General features: G+C 48.6%; 2 long non-coding RNA genes across 2 annotated transcripts; both read right to left on the reverse strand.

Annotated features, from left to right (window-relative positions):
- Window positions 1-7,085: 7,085 nt before the first annotated feature.
- LOC124507818 (uncharacterized) lies at window positions 7,086-12,391 on the reverse strand. Its single transcript, XR_006961141.1, has 3 exons — window positions 10,826-12,391; window positions 7,951-8,086; window positions 7,086-7,643 (listed from the first exon to the last, which is right to left on the reverse strand). It is a non-coding gene; the product is annotated as an uncharacterized LOC124507818 (long non-coding RNA).
- A 1,120-nt stretch (window positions 12,392-13,511) lies between these two features.
- On the reverse strand, window positions 13,512-14,650 carry LOC124507820 (uncharacterized). Its single transcript, XR_006961143.1, has 2 exons — window positions 14,018-14,650; window positions 13,512-13,668 (listed from the first exon to the last, which is right to left on the reverse strand). It is a non-coding gene; the product is annotated as an uncharacterized LOC124507820 (long non-coding RNA).
- Between the last annotated feature and the right edge of the window lie 2,080 nt (window positions 14,651-16,730).

Genomic DNA, 16,730 nt, shown 5'->3' on the forward strand with positions numbered 1-16,730 from the left:
GCTGGTGGACAAGTTTTTGTAGAGAAGAAGGGAAGCAAAGCAAGGAAATCATTGGATCGGCTTATAGCTTAAACAGTTGCCTTATTTGGGAAAGCCCCGTTGGCTGTGATTGGTTGTCTGTAGGTTCCGCTTCGGTCACCTTGAGGCATTTGTAGGAATTGACTCTGGCTTCAGTTTTGGCTTACTTACACAGGCTGCCCAGGCGACAGAGCCACCTCCGTGTACTTGGCCTCCTCGCCTAAGCACCTGAACACCTCCAGACTTTTTGCCTGTCTTTGCTAGCTTGATCCAAACTGCTGCCCGTCTCCGTTAGCTCAATACAAGTAAGAGTTGACCCTTCCGGACGGCCTTTTACTAATCTGCACCTACTCAGAGCAGAGTCATTGGGGTATGCTCCTCCCCCACTGAGGATTCAACAATTCACTTGACTTTCTTGTTCCTTCATCTGTGAAATGGGAAAAGTAAAGGGCCTGCCTGCTTGCGTTTCAGAGAGGTTTACAAGAGAGAACGTGTCAAGAGTTTGCCTCCACTAAGTGCTTGGTTCTCCGTTTTTGTTGTCACGCGTGAGGAAAGGTGGAGGGCGATGGCTTGTCCCAGGGAAGACCCCCGGGTACAGCCAGTGGTTAGACCAACAGGGGTCAGTCGTGCCTCCGTCACCGTCCTGAGTTGGACCCATCAGCACACGTTTCCACTGGAGGAAGAGGCTCTTGATCTCGGAAGGCTGCCGACCAAGTTTTTCCCTGATTTGTTTATTAGTTTGTTTCAAGTTCGGGGGTTTTGTCATTTTTTTTAGCCCTTCCTGGAAGACAGGTAGTAGCAGGTGCTGAGCCCCCCCCCAAAAAAAAAAAATTGGAGGAGCAAAAGCTAAAAAATTGTATGCACTAATTGAATTTTCTCTGAGAACTGGGCGAACAACAGCTTTGTTCCATTTGAGTGTTAGAACACCTGGGGCCAGCTCACAGAACACCCAAGATCTTGTCTGAGAACCACTGAGCTCTACCAACAATGGGCAAGGGTGGGAGAAAGTGAAATCCACAAAAATTAAAACTCTATCTCCAAAAACATTAATCCTGCCTTAATATAATCTACGAGGATACACTTGAAATGAGGACCCCGGGGAAATTTGCAAGCAACTGCCAATTTTGCTAATGATAATAAGTTTATTTTAATTGCTAATATATCCCTAATTACTCTAGTTCTAAAATGTTTACTTGGCTGCCAGTCATCTTTGATTTATGTTCTTCGTGGAAAGAGTTTGTCATATCAATCAACCCATTTCAAGTTCGGGGGCAACTGCTGAAGATGATCTCACCTTCCTTGTCACACAGCTCGGCTGGGTACCATTCGTCCAAAGGCAGAGAGAGGCCTTCCCCACCAAATCTTCTAGAATTCATAGCTTCCTGTTTCAGCTGGAGAAGAGTCGTATTTTTAAGACCGGTTACATAAGCAAAAAGGACTGACACTATCCATTCCAAACTCTCTTTTTAATCTGATCTCCTGCCTGTTCCGTCTCCTGTATCTATCTGAATGCGTGCGTGTGTGTGTCCAAATCATTGTTCCAAGAGCATCATGTAGTCCGTGTAAAGATTCCTAATCTGGGGGAAGGGGTGGTGCATGACAGGATCCCATTGACCTATTTTCTCATTTTTTCCCCTCTTTCAACAAACATGTGTCGAGCCCTTAGGGCTGGGGTGGCGTGGTAACCAAGACTGACAAGGTCTTGACTATGCCACAGCCATATACTCATAGAAGGAGACGTACAGTAAACAAGTAGATAAACAAACGCTTCGTAAGATGATTGCACGTGATATGTGTTAGGAAAGAAAAATGGGGTGGTAGTTTGAGCTTGGAGGATGGCTACTTTGGGTGATCTGAGTAGGTCACATATCGGGTGAGTCCTGAGCATGAGAAGGAGCCAGTTACATGAAAAGCTAAGAGAAGACTGTTCCCAGGGAGAGAGAAAAGAGCGACTGGGGAGAGGCTGGCCTGCTAACAGACAGAATAAGGCAGCCCGTATGATGGGGAAGATGTGCGAGAAATGTTAAGGGGTAGGTAGGAGGCAAATAATCGGGTAGGACCTTGTAAGGAGACAGGATGTTACTCCAAACGTGATGGACACAGGTGCGTACAGAGAGAAGACCACGCGAGGACCCAGGGAGAAGAGCCTAGAACACGCCCTTGCCTCACAGCCCTCGGAAGGAACCAGATCTACCAACACCTTGATCTCAGACTTCTCACCTCCGGAACCACGAGAAAACAAATTTCTGCTCGGTGGAAATTTTGAGAAGGCGATGCGGGTCTCTGAATGTGGAGCGGAGATCCGAACTGGAGATTTAGTTGGCCCGGTTCTAGTTTACAGAGGTGTTGACACCCATGCTCGTGGATGAGAACACTCTAGAAGTGAGTGTAGCTAGAGGAGAGGGCCAAGAGCTAAGCATGAGCATTCTCTGAATTTTGAAGTTGGCACAATGTGGAAAAATTAGCAACGAAGACATAAAACCAGTGGGGTAGGAGGAGAAGCCAAGTAAGAGAATTGCTTCCAAGAAAGAAGGACTGACGAAATCTTTAAAATGCTGCCATGGGTCAAGTCGAGTGAGACCCAAGACTTGATCACGAGATCAAGCATCGTTGAAGGGTGACGCAGCTTTGCCAGGGGCTGCTACGGTGGACGGTGGGCTTATAATCCTGACTGGTGTGGGTTCAAGGAAGACTTGGAAGAGAAGACTTGGGGACAAAAAATTGTGGAAGAAAAACCTACCGAGGAATTTTGCTGCTACTGGGAACAGAGCAACGGAGAAAGAGAGCAGTTATAAGGGATGTGGAGTCCGAAGAGGGCTTAATTAAGACAGGTGTTATGATAGCACATTGGCATGCCACTGCCTAGAAGAGAGGGCAATTCTTGGAGGAATCTCCATAAATAGAGAGGAGGGGGCGGGCTGCAATCGTGAGTGGTGAGTCGGCCTTAGATAGCAGCAAGGACCTTCCAGCCACAGCACAGGGAGGGAGGAGAGTAGGAGCAGATGCCCGTGGGTGGATGAACACAGTGCCAATGGCTGGTTGAGTCTTCTTAGCTGTTTCTATTTTCTCAGCGAAATAGGAAGCAAGGACATCAGCCAAGAATGGCTTGGAAAGGATGTCTTGAGGGTTCGAGGCGGAAGGATAAGGTAGCAAATGGCCAGGCTGGGGACGGGGAGAATGAATACATAGAATGGGCTAAGATGATTCCCAGGCATCACCACACACACCTCGAGGGTTGTGGCCATGCATTTAAAGACAGCCTCCCTCGTGTTTGCTCATGAGCCATCTTCGGCGTGTGGAAAACTGCGTAACAGGCATAGCTTCAGATGCAACCAGAGCTGTGGGTTTACCGAGAAAGCACAATGAGTGGAGGGACATGCGGGGGAGCGACAGTGACGACAGCTCATGGGACCTAAGGTGAAGAGGTGCGGAAATGAAGACACCATGGAATGGTATCAGGACCGACAGAATTTGACGTGGTAGCATTGAAAAATTGTTGTAGGTGAAGAGGTGGTGAGCTGGAATAGCAGTGGTGGTCAAAAGTGGAATGTTTAAGAGGTGGCTGGGTGGCTCAGCCGGTTGAGCACCTGACTCTCGATTTCAGCTCCGGTCACGATCTCATGGTTGGGGGATCAAGTCCCGCATCTGGCTCTACGCTGGGCATAGAGCCCACTTAAGATTCTCTCCTTCCCCCTCTCTTTGCCCCTGTCTTGCTCATGTGCCTGTGCATGTTCTCTCTCTCTCTCTCTCTCTCTCTTTCCCTCTCTCTCTCTCTGTCTAAAAAAAAAAAAAGTGGAACGTTCAAAATTGAGATGATGGAGGAAGTAATGGCAGGGTCCAAGGTCTGACGGTGATAGTGTGTGACCGTTTTAAGGTGGAAGACCAGATTACAAGCACAGAAGCAGTAAAGGAAGTGAGAGGTCAGACAAGAAACACGTGAAGGATGCTCGACATTAGCCACCAGGGACTGCAAATCCATCCGACGGTAAGTACCGCTATACTCCTTTAGGGCGTGGCTGAGATCAGAAAGATAGACGTCACCAAGTGTTGGTGAGGACTGGGAGAAACTGGAACCTTCTTCGCACGCTGCTGGTGGGGATATAAAATGATGAAATTCCTTTGGGAAATAAGTTGGCAGTTTCTTAAAACGTTAAACATAAATTTACCATGGGACCTAGCAATTTCATTCCTAGGTATCCACCAAGGAGACATGAAGACGTCTGTCCCCACAAAGACTTGCGTGTGAATTTCCTAGCAGCCTTATCCACGGTGGCCGAGAAGCAGAAACAACACAAATGCCTGTAATGAATCAATAAATGAAATGTACTTTACCCATATAATGGGGTATTATTCTACCTTGAAAAGAAACGAAGTGGTGATTCATGCTACAACATGGGGAAACCTTGAAAACATTATGCTAGGTGGAAGAATCCAGACCCGGAAGGTCACATGTTGTGTGATTCCATTTATATGAAATGTCTAGCAAAGGCAAATCTGTGGATATGGGAAGCAAATCAGGGCTTGGCTGGAGCTGAGGGGTGGGAGTGAAAAGTGACGGCAAATAGGCAGTCAAAAATGTCTTAAAATCGGGCTCTAGTGCCGGTCGCCCAACTCGATAAATTCATTAAAAATCATTGAGTTGGGGGGGGCCTGGGTGGTTCAGTTGGTTGAGCGTCTGACTTCAGCTCAGGTCACGATCTCACAGCTCGTGAGTTCCAGCCATGCATCAGGCTCGCTGCTGTCCGTGCAGAACCCGCTTTGGATCCTCTGTCTCCCTCTCTCTCTGCCCTTCCCCCCCCCCACTCTCTCTCTCTCTCTCACTCTCTCAAAAATAATAAACATTTTAAAAAATCATTGCGTTGTACACTTGAAATAAAGGAATTTTATAGGATGTAAATTATAGCCCAATAAAGCTGTGTGTGTGTGTGTGTTTTCATCAAAAAAGGAAACTAAAAAGGATGAAGGAAATCGAGTGGCCCGAGTATTCAAGGGGATATCTGTGTGTGTATTGACATCTCCAGGAAGATTGGCAGGAGTCATCCTAGAAGGAGTAACGACCGGGGAGGTGCTAACGTCTTCAAGAAAAGAGGGGTCAGTAGTCGATGCACCAAGAAATGGCAGCAAATGACGCGGTCTGATGGCCTGAACTCTAAAATCAGAGGTTTCATGGCGACCGCGACAAAGATCCAGAAATGGCCATGAGAAGCAAGGACACCCAGCCTGCTGCCAGGTTCAGGGATACGACGACTCTGGGAGAGAAATCTCAGTGCACGTGCTTATCATTTATAATGAACCATCACAACAGCCTGGTGAGGTATGCAGGGGAAGATCCCGGACTGGGAACCGGACATGGGACCCTAGTCTCAGCTCCTCCAGTGGTTACCGATTGACCTCAACTTACCCTCTTGGACCTTCAACCATAAAATGAGAACAATAATCACTCTCAACGTCACAGCGTTGTTCTGAGGGAGACCCAAGAGTATTTACAAATCCACCCCCACGTTTCATAATAGGAGGCCACAGAGCTGTTCTTCGCAAACACTCTCCATTTTTGGCTGAGATGGAGAAACCTGAAGTTCAGAGTGGTTAGGTGATATGTCCAAAGCCACACAGCACTTAAAGAGAAGACAAGAGTTTTATCTCCTCCCATCCTCCACGCTGCCTCCCCTTGGCAAAGCCTCCTCCCAGGAGCAGCACCCCTCTAGGGTTCCTATGCCCACTCTGAGAGAGGAATAATAAGTAAACATCAGTGCCACAACGTAATCAAATCTCAAGAAGCCCTAAAACTAAAGTAGACTAAGCCTGGGATACAGAAGCCTCTTGGAAAATCTGGACACAGCCATCGTTTCCACCACAAGCCATGGCCCTCCTGCTCTCTTTCTCTGCACCAGCCACACCGTAAGCCTTGCCATTTCTTTTTTTTTTTAATTTTTTTCAACGTTTATTTTATTTTTGGGACAGAGAGAGACAGAGCATGAACGGAGGAGGGGCAGAGAGAGAGGGAGACACAGAATCGGAAACAGGCTCCAGGCTCCGAGCCATCAGCCCAGAGCCTGACGCGGGGCTCGAACCCACGGACCGCGAGATCGTGACCTGGCTGAAGTCGGACGCTTAACCGACTGCGCCACCCAGGCGCCCCAAGCCTTGCCATTTCTATGCTGGATCATGTCCAGCCATCGGCCCTTTAAACGGTGACTTACCGATTCCTTTCTATTTTCCAAGCAGTCTTCTGTGCATTGAGGATTCAAAGCATTCCTGACCCGCTTGGAGCTTTTATTCTGGCGAATTCAAGAGGCCAGAGCAGGAGGAAATCAAAGGCCAAGACCAAAGCAAGCAAATAATAAACTCCGTATACAAATGAACGGGCAGGAAATGAGACAGTTCAGTTTCCGGGGGCGGTGGGAGTGGATGGGGAGAACATTCCTAGAGTGGTTGAGCAGGCTTCCCCGCAAAGGTGGTATTTGCCTGATGAGAGGGAGCTGGCCTTGAGAAGTTCAGGGAGAAGAGCGTTTCTGCCAGAGTCTGGCAGGTGCAAAGGCCCTGAGGTGGAGGTGGGCTTGGTGTATTACAGGAACAGAAAGGAGAGCGGTGCCGTGGCCATGGCATAGTGAGCAGAGGGGAATGTACTGTGGGATAGAGTGTCTTCAGCAGGAAAGTGAAGTGATCTGATGTACCTTTGAAAAAGATCACCGTATGTAGCCGTTGTGTGGAGGACCGGACTATCGCCTGGATGATTAGAATGGGCACAGGCCAGCTAGGAAAATTTCTCCCTTCAAGTAAGTGCCTCCCTGGTCTTCAAATGTCCCTTCCCATTTTCCTCCCCTTCCAAACTCATGCCCCTTCTTCACGAGTACGTCAGAAGGCTGCACAATAGTCAGAAGGCGGAAACGGGTCAAATGCCCATCGGTGAATGAATGGAGGAACAGAAGTGATGCACGCTTACAAGGGAATATTATTCAGCTGTACTGAATAATCAGGAGTACCGATACCTGCTATGGTGTAGACAAACCTTAAAAACATCACGCGACGTGAAAGAAACCAGACACAAAACGCCGTGTATTGTACGATTCGATTTATATGAAATATCCAGAAGGAGTAAATCCATAGACAGAAAGCAGACTAGCAGTTGCCAGGGCCTGGGGGACGGGTCATGGAGACTGACTCCTCGAGGGACGTTGAAACTCTTCTGGAGCTTGATCGAGGTGGGGGCCGCACAACACTGCGACTGCGCTCAATGCCGCTGAATTCTGAACTTTCAAACGGCTCATTTTATGTCGCGTGACTTTCACCTCAATTAAAAACTTTAAAGGAGAGAAAGCGGGCATTAGATGTGTTTTTCTAGCAGGCAGGATAAATGTATTCCGACTGACAGCAGTTGGGAGGAAGGATCTTTTGGAAAGACACCGATTCTTCAGAGACTTCCAGAAGGAGCTGGACAACCAGGCCGTGGGGGGGCTGGCAGCAGGTTGAGTGCAGCCCTGGCTGAGGCCAGCTCGTCCCTGTCCCCGGGAGACAAGAGAATCTGATCGGCCAAGCTGTGCCCCGTGTCTCCGTGCTCCCCACGGTCCGCGACGTGGGTATGAGATCACAGCCTTCCCCAAAGCCACAGACTGAGGGCGGCATCACTGAAAGAGGGGAAGAAGGGATAAGAGGCAGAACAAGACAACAGATGTCACCACAAACACCATTCAGCGCGGCGCGTACATTCTTTCTCTGCATCTGTCTGGACAATGTTTGCAACTGGCACTGCCCGGGCCCTGGGGATAAAAGTGGTCTCTGCCCTCCCGGAGCTTGTAGTCGTGAGGAAAGATGGTCACCAGCTCTCCGCCAGCGGGCAGGATGCTGTGCAATGGAGTACAGAGGACACCAGGGAAGCTTTTCTGTCTGTCTGTCTGTCTGTCTGTAATCCAGGCAGAGGTAGGAACTCCATACCTTCTTCAGGCCTCTGGGGCCACCTCGAGTCACTTCTGTCTTATTGCTCTTCATACTGGTGTCACCACGTGTCTGGCTACGTCACTCATTGGACAGTGAGCCCTGAGCTGCATGGAGCTCAGAACTAACACAGGGGCTAAGAGTTGGAAAAAAAAAGAAGGAAGGAAGGAAGGAAGGAAGGAAGGAAGCAAGGAAGGAAAGGGAGGGAGAAGGAAGGAAAGGGAGGGAGGGAGGAAGGAAGGAAGGAAAGAAGGAAGGAAGGAAGGAAGGAAGGAAGGAAGGAAGGAAGGAAAGGGAGGGAGAAGGAAGGAAAGGGAGGGAGGGAGGAAGGAAGGAAGGAAAGAAGGAAGGAAGGAAGGAAGGAAGGAAGGAAGGAAGGAAGGAAAGGGAGGGAGGGAGAAGGAAGGAAAGGGAGGAAGGAAGGAAGGAAGGAAGGAAGGAAGGAAGGAAGGAGAGGGAGGGAGGGAAGAAGGAAGGAAGGAAAGAAGGAAGGAAGGAAGGAAGGAAGGAAGGAAGGAAGGAGAGGGAAGGAGGGAAGAAGGAAGGAAGGGAGGGAGGGAGGGAGGAAGGAAGGAAGGAAAGAAAGAAGGAAGGAAGTAAGGGAGGGAAGGAGGAAGGAAGGAAGGAAGGAAGGAAGGAAGGAAGGAAGGAAGGAGAGGGAGGGAGGGAGGGAAGAAGGAAGGAAGGAAAGAAGGAAGGAAGGAATGAGAGGGAGGGAGGGAGGGAGCAAGGAAGGAAGGAAGGAGAGGGAAGGAGGGAGAAGGAAGGAAAGGGAGGGAGGAAGGAAGGAAAGAAGGAAGGAAGGAGAGGGAGGGAGGGAAGAAGGAAGGAAGGAAGGAAGGAAGGAAGGAAGGAAGGAGAGGGAGGGAGGGAGGAAGGAAGGAAGGAAGGAAGGAAGGAAGGAGAGGGAGGGAGGAAGGAAGGAAGAAAGGAAGGAAGGAGAGGGAGAGAGGGAGGGAGGGAGGGAAGAAGGAAGGAAGGAAAGAAGGAAGGAAGGAGAGGGAGGGAGGGAGGAAGGAAGGAAGGAAGGAAGGAAGGAAGGAAGGAAGGAAGGAAAGAAGGAGGGAGGGAGGAAAGAAGGAAAGGAACAGAGGGAGGAAGGAAAGAAGGAAAGGAGGAAGGAGAGGGGGGAAGGAAGAGGAAGAGAAAGAAGGAAAAAAGGGAGTGGGGGAAGAGGGAGAGAGGAAGGGGAAGGGAGGAAGGGGGAGGGAGGAAGGGGGAGGGGGAGGGAGGGAGGAAAGGAGAACACATGGATAAACTGGATACACTACATTTTAGTTTGTGTCCCGCTTCCTTTTTGATAAAGGGCCTTTAAAACTAACTTTTGTTGTGTGGCCATCTTGAACTCCACACTGGGGGTGGCTATGAGATGACTTTCCTACAGGGTGACAGCTGATGGCTGCCCTCTCACTAAATCATAGCAGGGGGCTGGGCCTGACATCTGCCGGAGCCCTCTGCTTCCAACAGGACAATGGCAGCACGTTTGACCCCAGATGGCGGCTGTTTCCATGCCCAAAGTCCTTCTCACCGGGTGGCTTGTTTTCGTATCTCATCAACCTTGCAACCGAGACGGGTTTCTTGGATAAACACCAAGATGTTGGCAGTGGCCGTCTCTGAGTTGAGGGATTATGGGTAACTTCCTCTCTCATTTATTTGAATGTTCTCATTTTTTGTTTAAAAAAAAAATGATGGTGAATCACTTCCAAAATAAATAAAATCAGATTATTCATTTCATGAAAGTGAATCCTTCCTCATGCCACTGTTTAAGCTCACTTTCTCTTGCTTGGTGTTCTCCATGACAGTTCAGTGATAGTCCCCTCCCCTTGAGAGAGAACCACAAGGCATGGCCTTAGGCCTGTTTTCGGAGAAGCTGTTACTATATACCTAGCATCGGGGAAGGTGGGCCGCTCTAGGATGTGGTTCTTGATTTTTCCTTTCACCAAAAAGGAGGAGAAAGAGAAGAGGAAGCTGGTGAGGCCGCTGGCACTGAGATTCAGCTCTCTCCCCTTGCCCACAGCAGAGCCCTTGTAGATTCAACCCGAGTGTCACCCACAGGGAAGTGTGCCATTTGAATCTGCTTTGGGGTGGAGGATGGGTCACCTTCCCTCTCCACAATGCAAATGCAAGATGACCTTCTGCATTGAAAATAAAAGTCCAGAGGCACCAGCCTTGGTCTCCTCCCCCACCCCCACCCCCCGCCCACCTCCCACTCCTGCATTTCATTTCCTTTGTTTTCATTTCTTTTAAGGCTCCCAAAGGGTAAGAAAAATTTTGCCAGCTTGTAGTATCCACCTGCTAAATCGCTCCCCACCCCCTAGGTACCCACCGGGTCTGGCTTCCTGGCAGGTGCTGCTTGCAGCTGTAGCCCATTTCACCCAGCATGGGACAGATGGAGGGGTACAGCCATCACAGTGGGACAGGGGTTTTTTTGCGTTTTTTTTTTTTAAATATGTGATCAGACCTTCATCGGGGCCTGGTAGGGAAGTGTGGCATCGAGGCAAAGTATGCCAAGGTAGCAGGTGTCTGCTCCGCCGTGTTGCATGAGCAGTAGTGGGATTCCTTTCGGGGAGGAGGGGGTGGTTGGCATCCCCTGCGGCACAGGCAGATCGTTTTGCATCTGAGTTGCTTTGAAGTAACCACCGACCCTGCCCGGAGAAGCATTGAGGGGAAATGACACTGGAGTCTCCAAGACCTGAGCGGAACCCGGGCTTCAGCGATCATGAGTTGTGGGACGGCACGACGCTCGCATTCTGAGGTCTGCCTTCCTCACCTTTAAAACGTGGTTGTGGTGGAGTTTGCGAGAGCCCGCGGGGCATCCACATGCTCCCCTACACGTCCCAGCTCTCCCCACCACCCATGGTTGTGTAACTCTCACCTTCACTCGTGGTGCGGAAGGGAAGGGATATGTCCCTCCCCAGTCTAAGGCAATTAAGTGGGCAAGCTTGGAGGCCAATGGCTTGGTTAAAAGATAACGGAGAGCCACCCGGTCCACATTAGTCGTTAACTGTTGTCTGGTCACGGCAGCTACAATACGAAGTCAACCTTGGCAGGACCGCGGTAGGGATTATAGAGAAGGTGGGTACAACGTCTCGCACGTCGTACAGGTTCCGTCAAAATGGCTGGTCTTCCCATGAGCCGACAGCTATGGAAGCTGACACGAGCAGAGGGCCTCCAGCAGACGCGACGGTGCCACGTGACCTCTCTCTCCTGTGGCGTCTGGGTCGAGTCATCCCTCTGAGATTTGAGAATCTTGAGGTACGAGAAAGAGGGCAAAGGTCACAGGTTGGCTCTGGACATTTAACCTCTTGCCTCCCGGGACACTTTTTTCCGAGTTAGCATTTCTGGAGAGAGTGACTAGGGCAATATTTAACCTTCGGGGTGCCAGGCCTTTCACCTGTAATGCTTCCAGCAGCAGTCAGTAACGGGCAGGGCAAGGGCCGAGGGGTCACACAGACCTCGGCGTGACTCCTAGGCCCCCTACGTGCCCTCCTTGTGCTTGGGAAGGTTATCAAAGCTCTCTAAGCTTACTGTAAAATGGCGGATATTATTCCTGCTGAATTTGTTGGGGTTATCCAGAGAAACAGAACAGGATGTACGATGGATGAATGGATGGATAGATAGATGTAGATCTACACAGATCTGCGTCTAGATACCTACGGATATATATACAGATGGTCGCTGACCGACAATGGTTCTTACGATTTTTCAACTTTGCATTGCCGAAGCGATATGCATTCAGTAGAAACCACACTCAGAATCTGTGCAAAGGGGCTTTGCAGACGGGATTAAGTTACAGGTCTTAAAATGGAGAGACTACCCTGGATTATCTGAGCGGGCCCAACATCATCACAAAAATCCTCATCGGAAAGAGGCAAGGGGTCAAAAGTCGGAAAAGGGGGCGTGACAGCAGAAGCAGAGGGATGTGTTTTGAAGAAGGAGGTAGGGCCCGAGGGTCAAGGAATGGAGGCAGCTTCCAGAATCTGGAAGAGCGAGGAAATGGGGTCTTCTCTGGAGAGTCCAGAAGGAACGCAGCCCGCTGACGTCTTGATGGGACACTCCTAAGACTCATTTTGGGGCCATCGGACCTTCAGAACTGTAAGATAATACACTTATTTTGTCTTAGGTCATCAACTCTGCGGCAACGTGTCACTGCAGTGATAGGAAGCTTAAATAATTGGGGAGGAAACGTCCCCGACACAATAAAGTCTGACATACTTGTAAACAATCATTTTTATTGCTGCATCTAACTTTGAAAGGTATTATCATGTAAACATAGTGACCCTCTATAAAACCGTGCACAACACAGAAGACAGGCAACATAAGCAATTCTCAAGGTGTGCTTTCCTGACAGAGCATCAAAACAGCAGGCTCTCAGGGCGCCTGGGTGGCTCAGTCGCTTAAGAGTCCGACTTTGGCTCAGGTCATGAGCTCACGGTTGGTGAGTTTGAGCCCCGCATCGGGCTCTGTGCTGACAGCTCAGAGCCTAGAGCCTGCTTCGGATTCTGTGTCTCCCTCTGTCTCTCTCTGTCCCTTCCCCACTGGTGTCCTGTCTCTCTCACTCTCAAAAATAAATAATAAAACATTAAAAATTTTTTGAAAAAAAGAACTGCCTAGCTGGAGAACAGCATGCAGAACAAATCTGAATCGCAGGCCACATTTACTTCGAGAACAGGCACCATGTGAGAGCAATGACAGGGAGCGTCTTGTCCAACTCTTTCGCTGGCTGTACAATTGTACCGTGTTTATGCGTGTCAAGGCACTCAAGTGTATTGTCTTTTTTTTTTTTGACCCTTAAAGATCTTCTTCTCTTCTATTTTTAACAGCACATGAGTGAAAGGCGATCATGAACTCCAAGAAGGTTGCAACCTTGGCAAGGAAATGGTTCAAAAGAAGAAGGTGTTTTCCCAAAGAGAGGCTCTCTCCTGCCCATTTTCCACGAACCCTCATCTACTGTCACCAACTCCCATGAAGCTACTCCCTGGGGAGAATGAACTTTTTCTTCACTGTATTTTATGTGCAAACTGCAATTTATTTACTTTGTTATTTATTTATTCGAGAGAAAGAGAAAAAAAAGAGAGAGAGTAAGCAGGGGAGGGGCAGAGGGAGAGAGACAGGGAGACACAGAACCCAAAGCAGATTCCAGGCTCTGAGTTGTGAGCACGGAGCCCGACACGGAGCTCGAACTCATGAACCGTGAAATCATGACCTGAGCTGAAGTCGGATGCTAAATGACTGAGCCACCCAGGCGCCCCATATTTACTTTCAAGTTGGTATTAATTAAACAGTTCAGCAAGGGATAGGGGTTTGTAGGCAGGCCCAGGAATTTGCATTGTTAAAAGCGCCTCATGGAATTCTCTAGATGAAAATTCATGTATGAAAACAATGCCTCAGGGAATAAGAGGGGACCATCTACCCACGTGGTTGGTTCTCTATCACATTTCCCAGCCAGTTCCCTTTCAACTGCTAGCATTGGCAAAGTAAAGACGAATTGATATTATCTTCCTGAGCAGATTACAATTTAGGAAAGCAAAAATGAGATTAAAAAAAAAAAAGACACATAACCGAATTAAAATGGTTTTTTCTCAATAATGTAGTTGCTCACTCCCTTCCAATAAAGCAGTTGATTCCAAGCAGACTGCAAATCAGACAATTTCTGGATATTCAGATTGAAGTCATTCGTCAGAGACCGTCCTACATGGTTGGCAAATTTCGGCAAACCTGGAGCAGAGAAAAGAGAAAAGAAATACATGATTCATCCAGATAGACAGGAAATGCGGTAACTGCTGAAATCACTGTGCGCACGCACACGCACACGCACACACACTAGCTTGAGTAATCATAATTAGGAAGAGTAGAGCCTCAACTTGGAGGAGCTCTCATTTTTATCCCAGCTCGGTGCTTACTTAACCACCATTTTATATTGTTTTCTTTCCCCACCTGCACCACTTCCTCTAGAACAGAAATCCTTACAGGGTAACAAGTGGGTTTTCCCCATAGTCTATTCATTCATTCGCCAGTTACGTAAGCACACATTCCAACAGGTAAGAGCAGAGAGAACAGAGGTTACCCATCTTGTTCCTCTGAAGTCATAAATGTGCAGAATGCGCCCTGCTGATGCTAACGCACGACTGGCAACATGGGACAACTGTGATGGCCTTCATTTGGAAGGGACGCTTGGGCCACTGGTGAACGATACAGACAGTCCCCAAACTCGCAGGCTTTAAATTTAACAAAGAAGGTGGCTGAATGAAAATCACATTACGGGACGGAAAAGGTTTGTTTGAGAACTATGAAGTGTGAAAGGATAGGACCCTAATCTAATCTACTATGCACGCTGCAAGACAGGCAGGGGACGGCTGTTCCGCTCATGAGTGTCGAGCTGAATTAAGTACTTGTCCTCCAACCCCTTAGATTTTCATCCTTGATTGTTGGAGGAGCCTCATGAGTCATCCTTGACTCTCGATATTAATAACCATGTCTTTGGCTTATTAGCTTCTGGGTATGTTTATGTGCGAGGGAAAGGGTTGCAAAATCTTTAATATACAGACACGGAGCTTTTGGCTATAAAGGAAGTACTTTCAGAAATGGTATAGCAAATCCATCCAATTTAATGAATACTTACGGTGTATCTACTCTTCTCTTTTTTTACGTTTGTTTATTTTTGAGAGAGAGCGTGCATGGGGGAGGGGAAGAGACAGAAGGAGACACAGAATCCGAAGCAGGCTCCAGGCTCCAAGCTGTCAGCACAGAGCCCGACGTGGGGCTCGAACTCGTGAACCGCGAGATCGTGACCTGAGCCCAAAGTCGGACGCTGAACCGACTGAGCCACCCAGGCGCCCCTGGTGTATCTGCTATTCTCAAGACACTCAGATGGATACAAAAATGAAGTCAACGGTCCTTGTTTTCACGGGTCTTAAATGCAACAGTGTGTGTCCATGAGGCTGGGGAGGGGGCAGCAGATAAGAAAAAAAAAAATGGAGAGGGAACAAGAGAAGAACAAGTTAAAATATGTACACAAATAATCAAAGGAGGAGGGATCTTATTGAAGCTGTGGATGAGAGGGTGTAGGAGAGAAATATCCTGATCCTGGTCTAATTTCTTTCAGGAGATAACAAAATGAGGAGCTCAGGACAGTGGGAGGTGCCCTGAAAGCGACAGGTGACGCTATCCCCTGCAGGTCAGAGATTGGCGTTCCAGGTGGCCTTCCCTGCCTGCTTCCCCCCATCCTCCCAGTCGGGCAGAACTTCTCTCCCGGTGTTCCCCTAGCCTCTGTGCTAACTCTGTACTTGCACTTAACCCTATTAAATGTGACTTTACCTTGCCCTTTACATGTCTCTTCAGACTCAGAAATCCCGAGGCCTCGGCACAACAACCTTGGCACCTCGGGGAAGTGTGTGACCCTTGGGAGAGACTCCATCGATGTCTGCTGAGCAGAACTGGACATTCAGCGCAGCGCAGAATGTATCGTAAGTTCTCAGCAGAGATTTAGGAAGGTTAAGTGATGCCACTTTAGAAATCAAGGGGTAAAGAAGTTACAAACCATCTTTCCAGGGTTCTCACAGTTGATGTGCAAGGAATTACCCAGACAGGTTGTTAAAACTGAAGATCCCTCAGGAATTGGGATTCAGAAGAGCTGGAATCAGGATAGACGCTCCCCAGTTGGTTCTAGAACAGATGTCCCCATGCCATGCTTTGAGAAACTCTGCTCTCATTACAGTCCCTAACAAGGTGAGGCTGGTCTTTTCAATTAATTGCACAAATTCATCTTAAAACCCAGAAGGAAGGGATTTAAACAATGCACACCATCTGCCAAGCAGTGACAGTTGGACGTTGAGTTACGAAGTGGCTCTGTGGCTGGAAGTCTTTTGTGTAGACCTCGTTGGTTGGTCCGGTCCTGAACAGCGCGACATCACAGCCCAGAAAGCTGAACATGAGTGCCCATCTGTCCTCAGCGCTGGCTGAGGTACACTTCTAAGTTCTGCAGACACAGAGAATAACCCGCATCCAGAGGGTAGGAAGTGAGGGTCTTAGAGGAGTTTTAAATAAATGTTATTAATAGACAAGGGCTAAAGAATAAGAAGTTCTTGGGTGACCTCGGGACCCAATTTTCTAACCACGAGGTGGACCACATCTTAGCTATATCCAAGCCTGTCCCCAGAAGCCTGGAATGCCAGGAAAGGAAGGGAAACATCGCTCAGACTGTCAGGAAATCAATACTGGCTGGAGTCCTAAACAAAATAAATCTTCACCAAGTCCCATTGTGATTTCAGCATTAACACAGTGATTTCGTAAATAGGGCGGCACAGCGTCGAGAGCAAAGGCCGGTGAGCTAATTTGAATTATAGAGCTCCGTCTCTAAGCTATGGGAGCTGGCCTCTGGCAGCCATATAGAAGAGGGGGTCATTAACACAATCCATCTTGCAACGGGATGGGGTTTTGCAGACCGTTTGAAATTCTGTGAGCATCTCACCCAGACCCCAACAACACTCTGAAATACGATGAGCCAGGGCAGTCAGCACGCAGGGGGATCGTGAAGTGAGCGAGAGGTGGCAGAGACATCACACTTTGCAAGCGAGACCATTTCATGGGCAGTTTGCCAGCTATTTGGGGAACTGCAAGATAAAGGCCTCTTAATAGGAGGCATCTATAAAGTGCAGTGCTATGAACCTATAAAAACACTTTAACGGGGGACCTACGCGTTTTAGGTTCACGTTATTTATTAAGTCCTACTGCCTCGAAGCTTAATTTTCTCAATTTTGAAGAACTGGTAAAAACGTAAG

The sequence above is a fragment of the Lynx rufus genome, unplaced genomic scaffold (assembly GCF_022079265.1).
Source record: "Lynx rufus isolate CCGP_SWC_20201006 ecotype Redwood Valley unplaced genomic scaffold, mLynRuf1.p SCAF_12, whole genome shotgun sequence".
Taxonomy (NCBI): domain Eukaryota; kingdom Metazoa; phylum Chordata; class Mammalia; order Carnivora; family Felidae; genus Lynx; species Lynx rufus.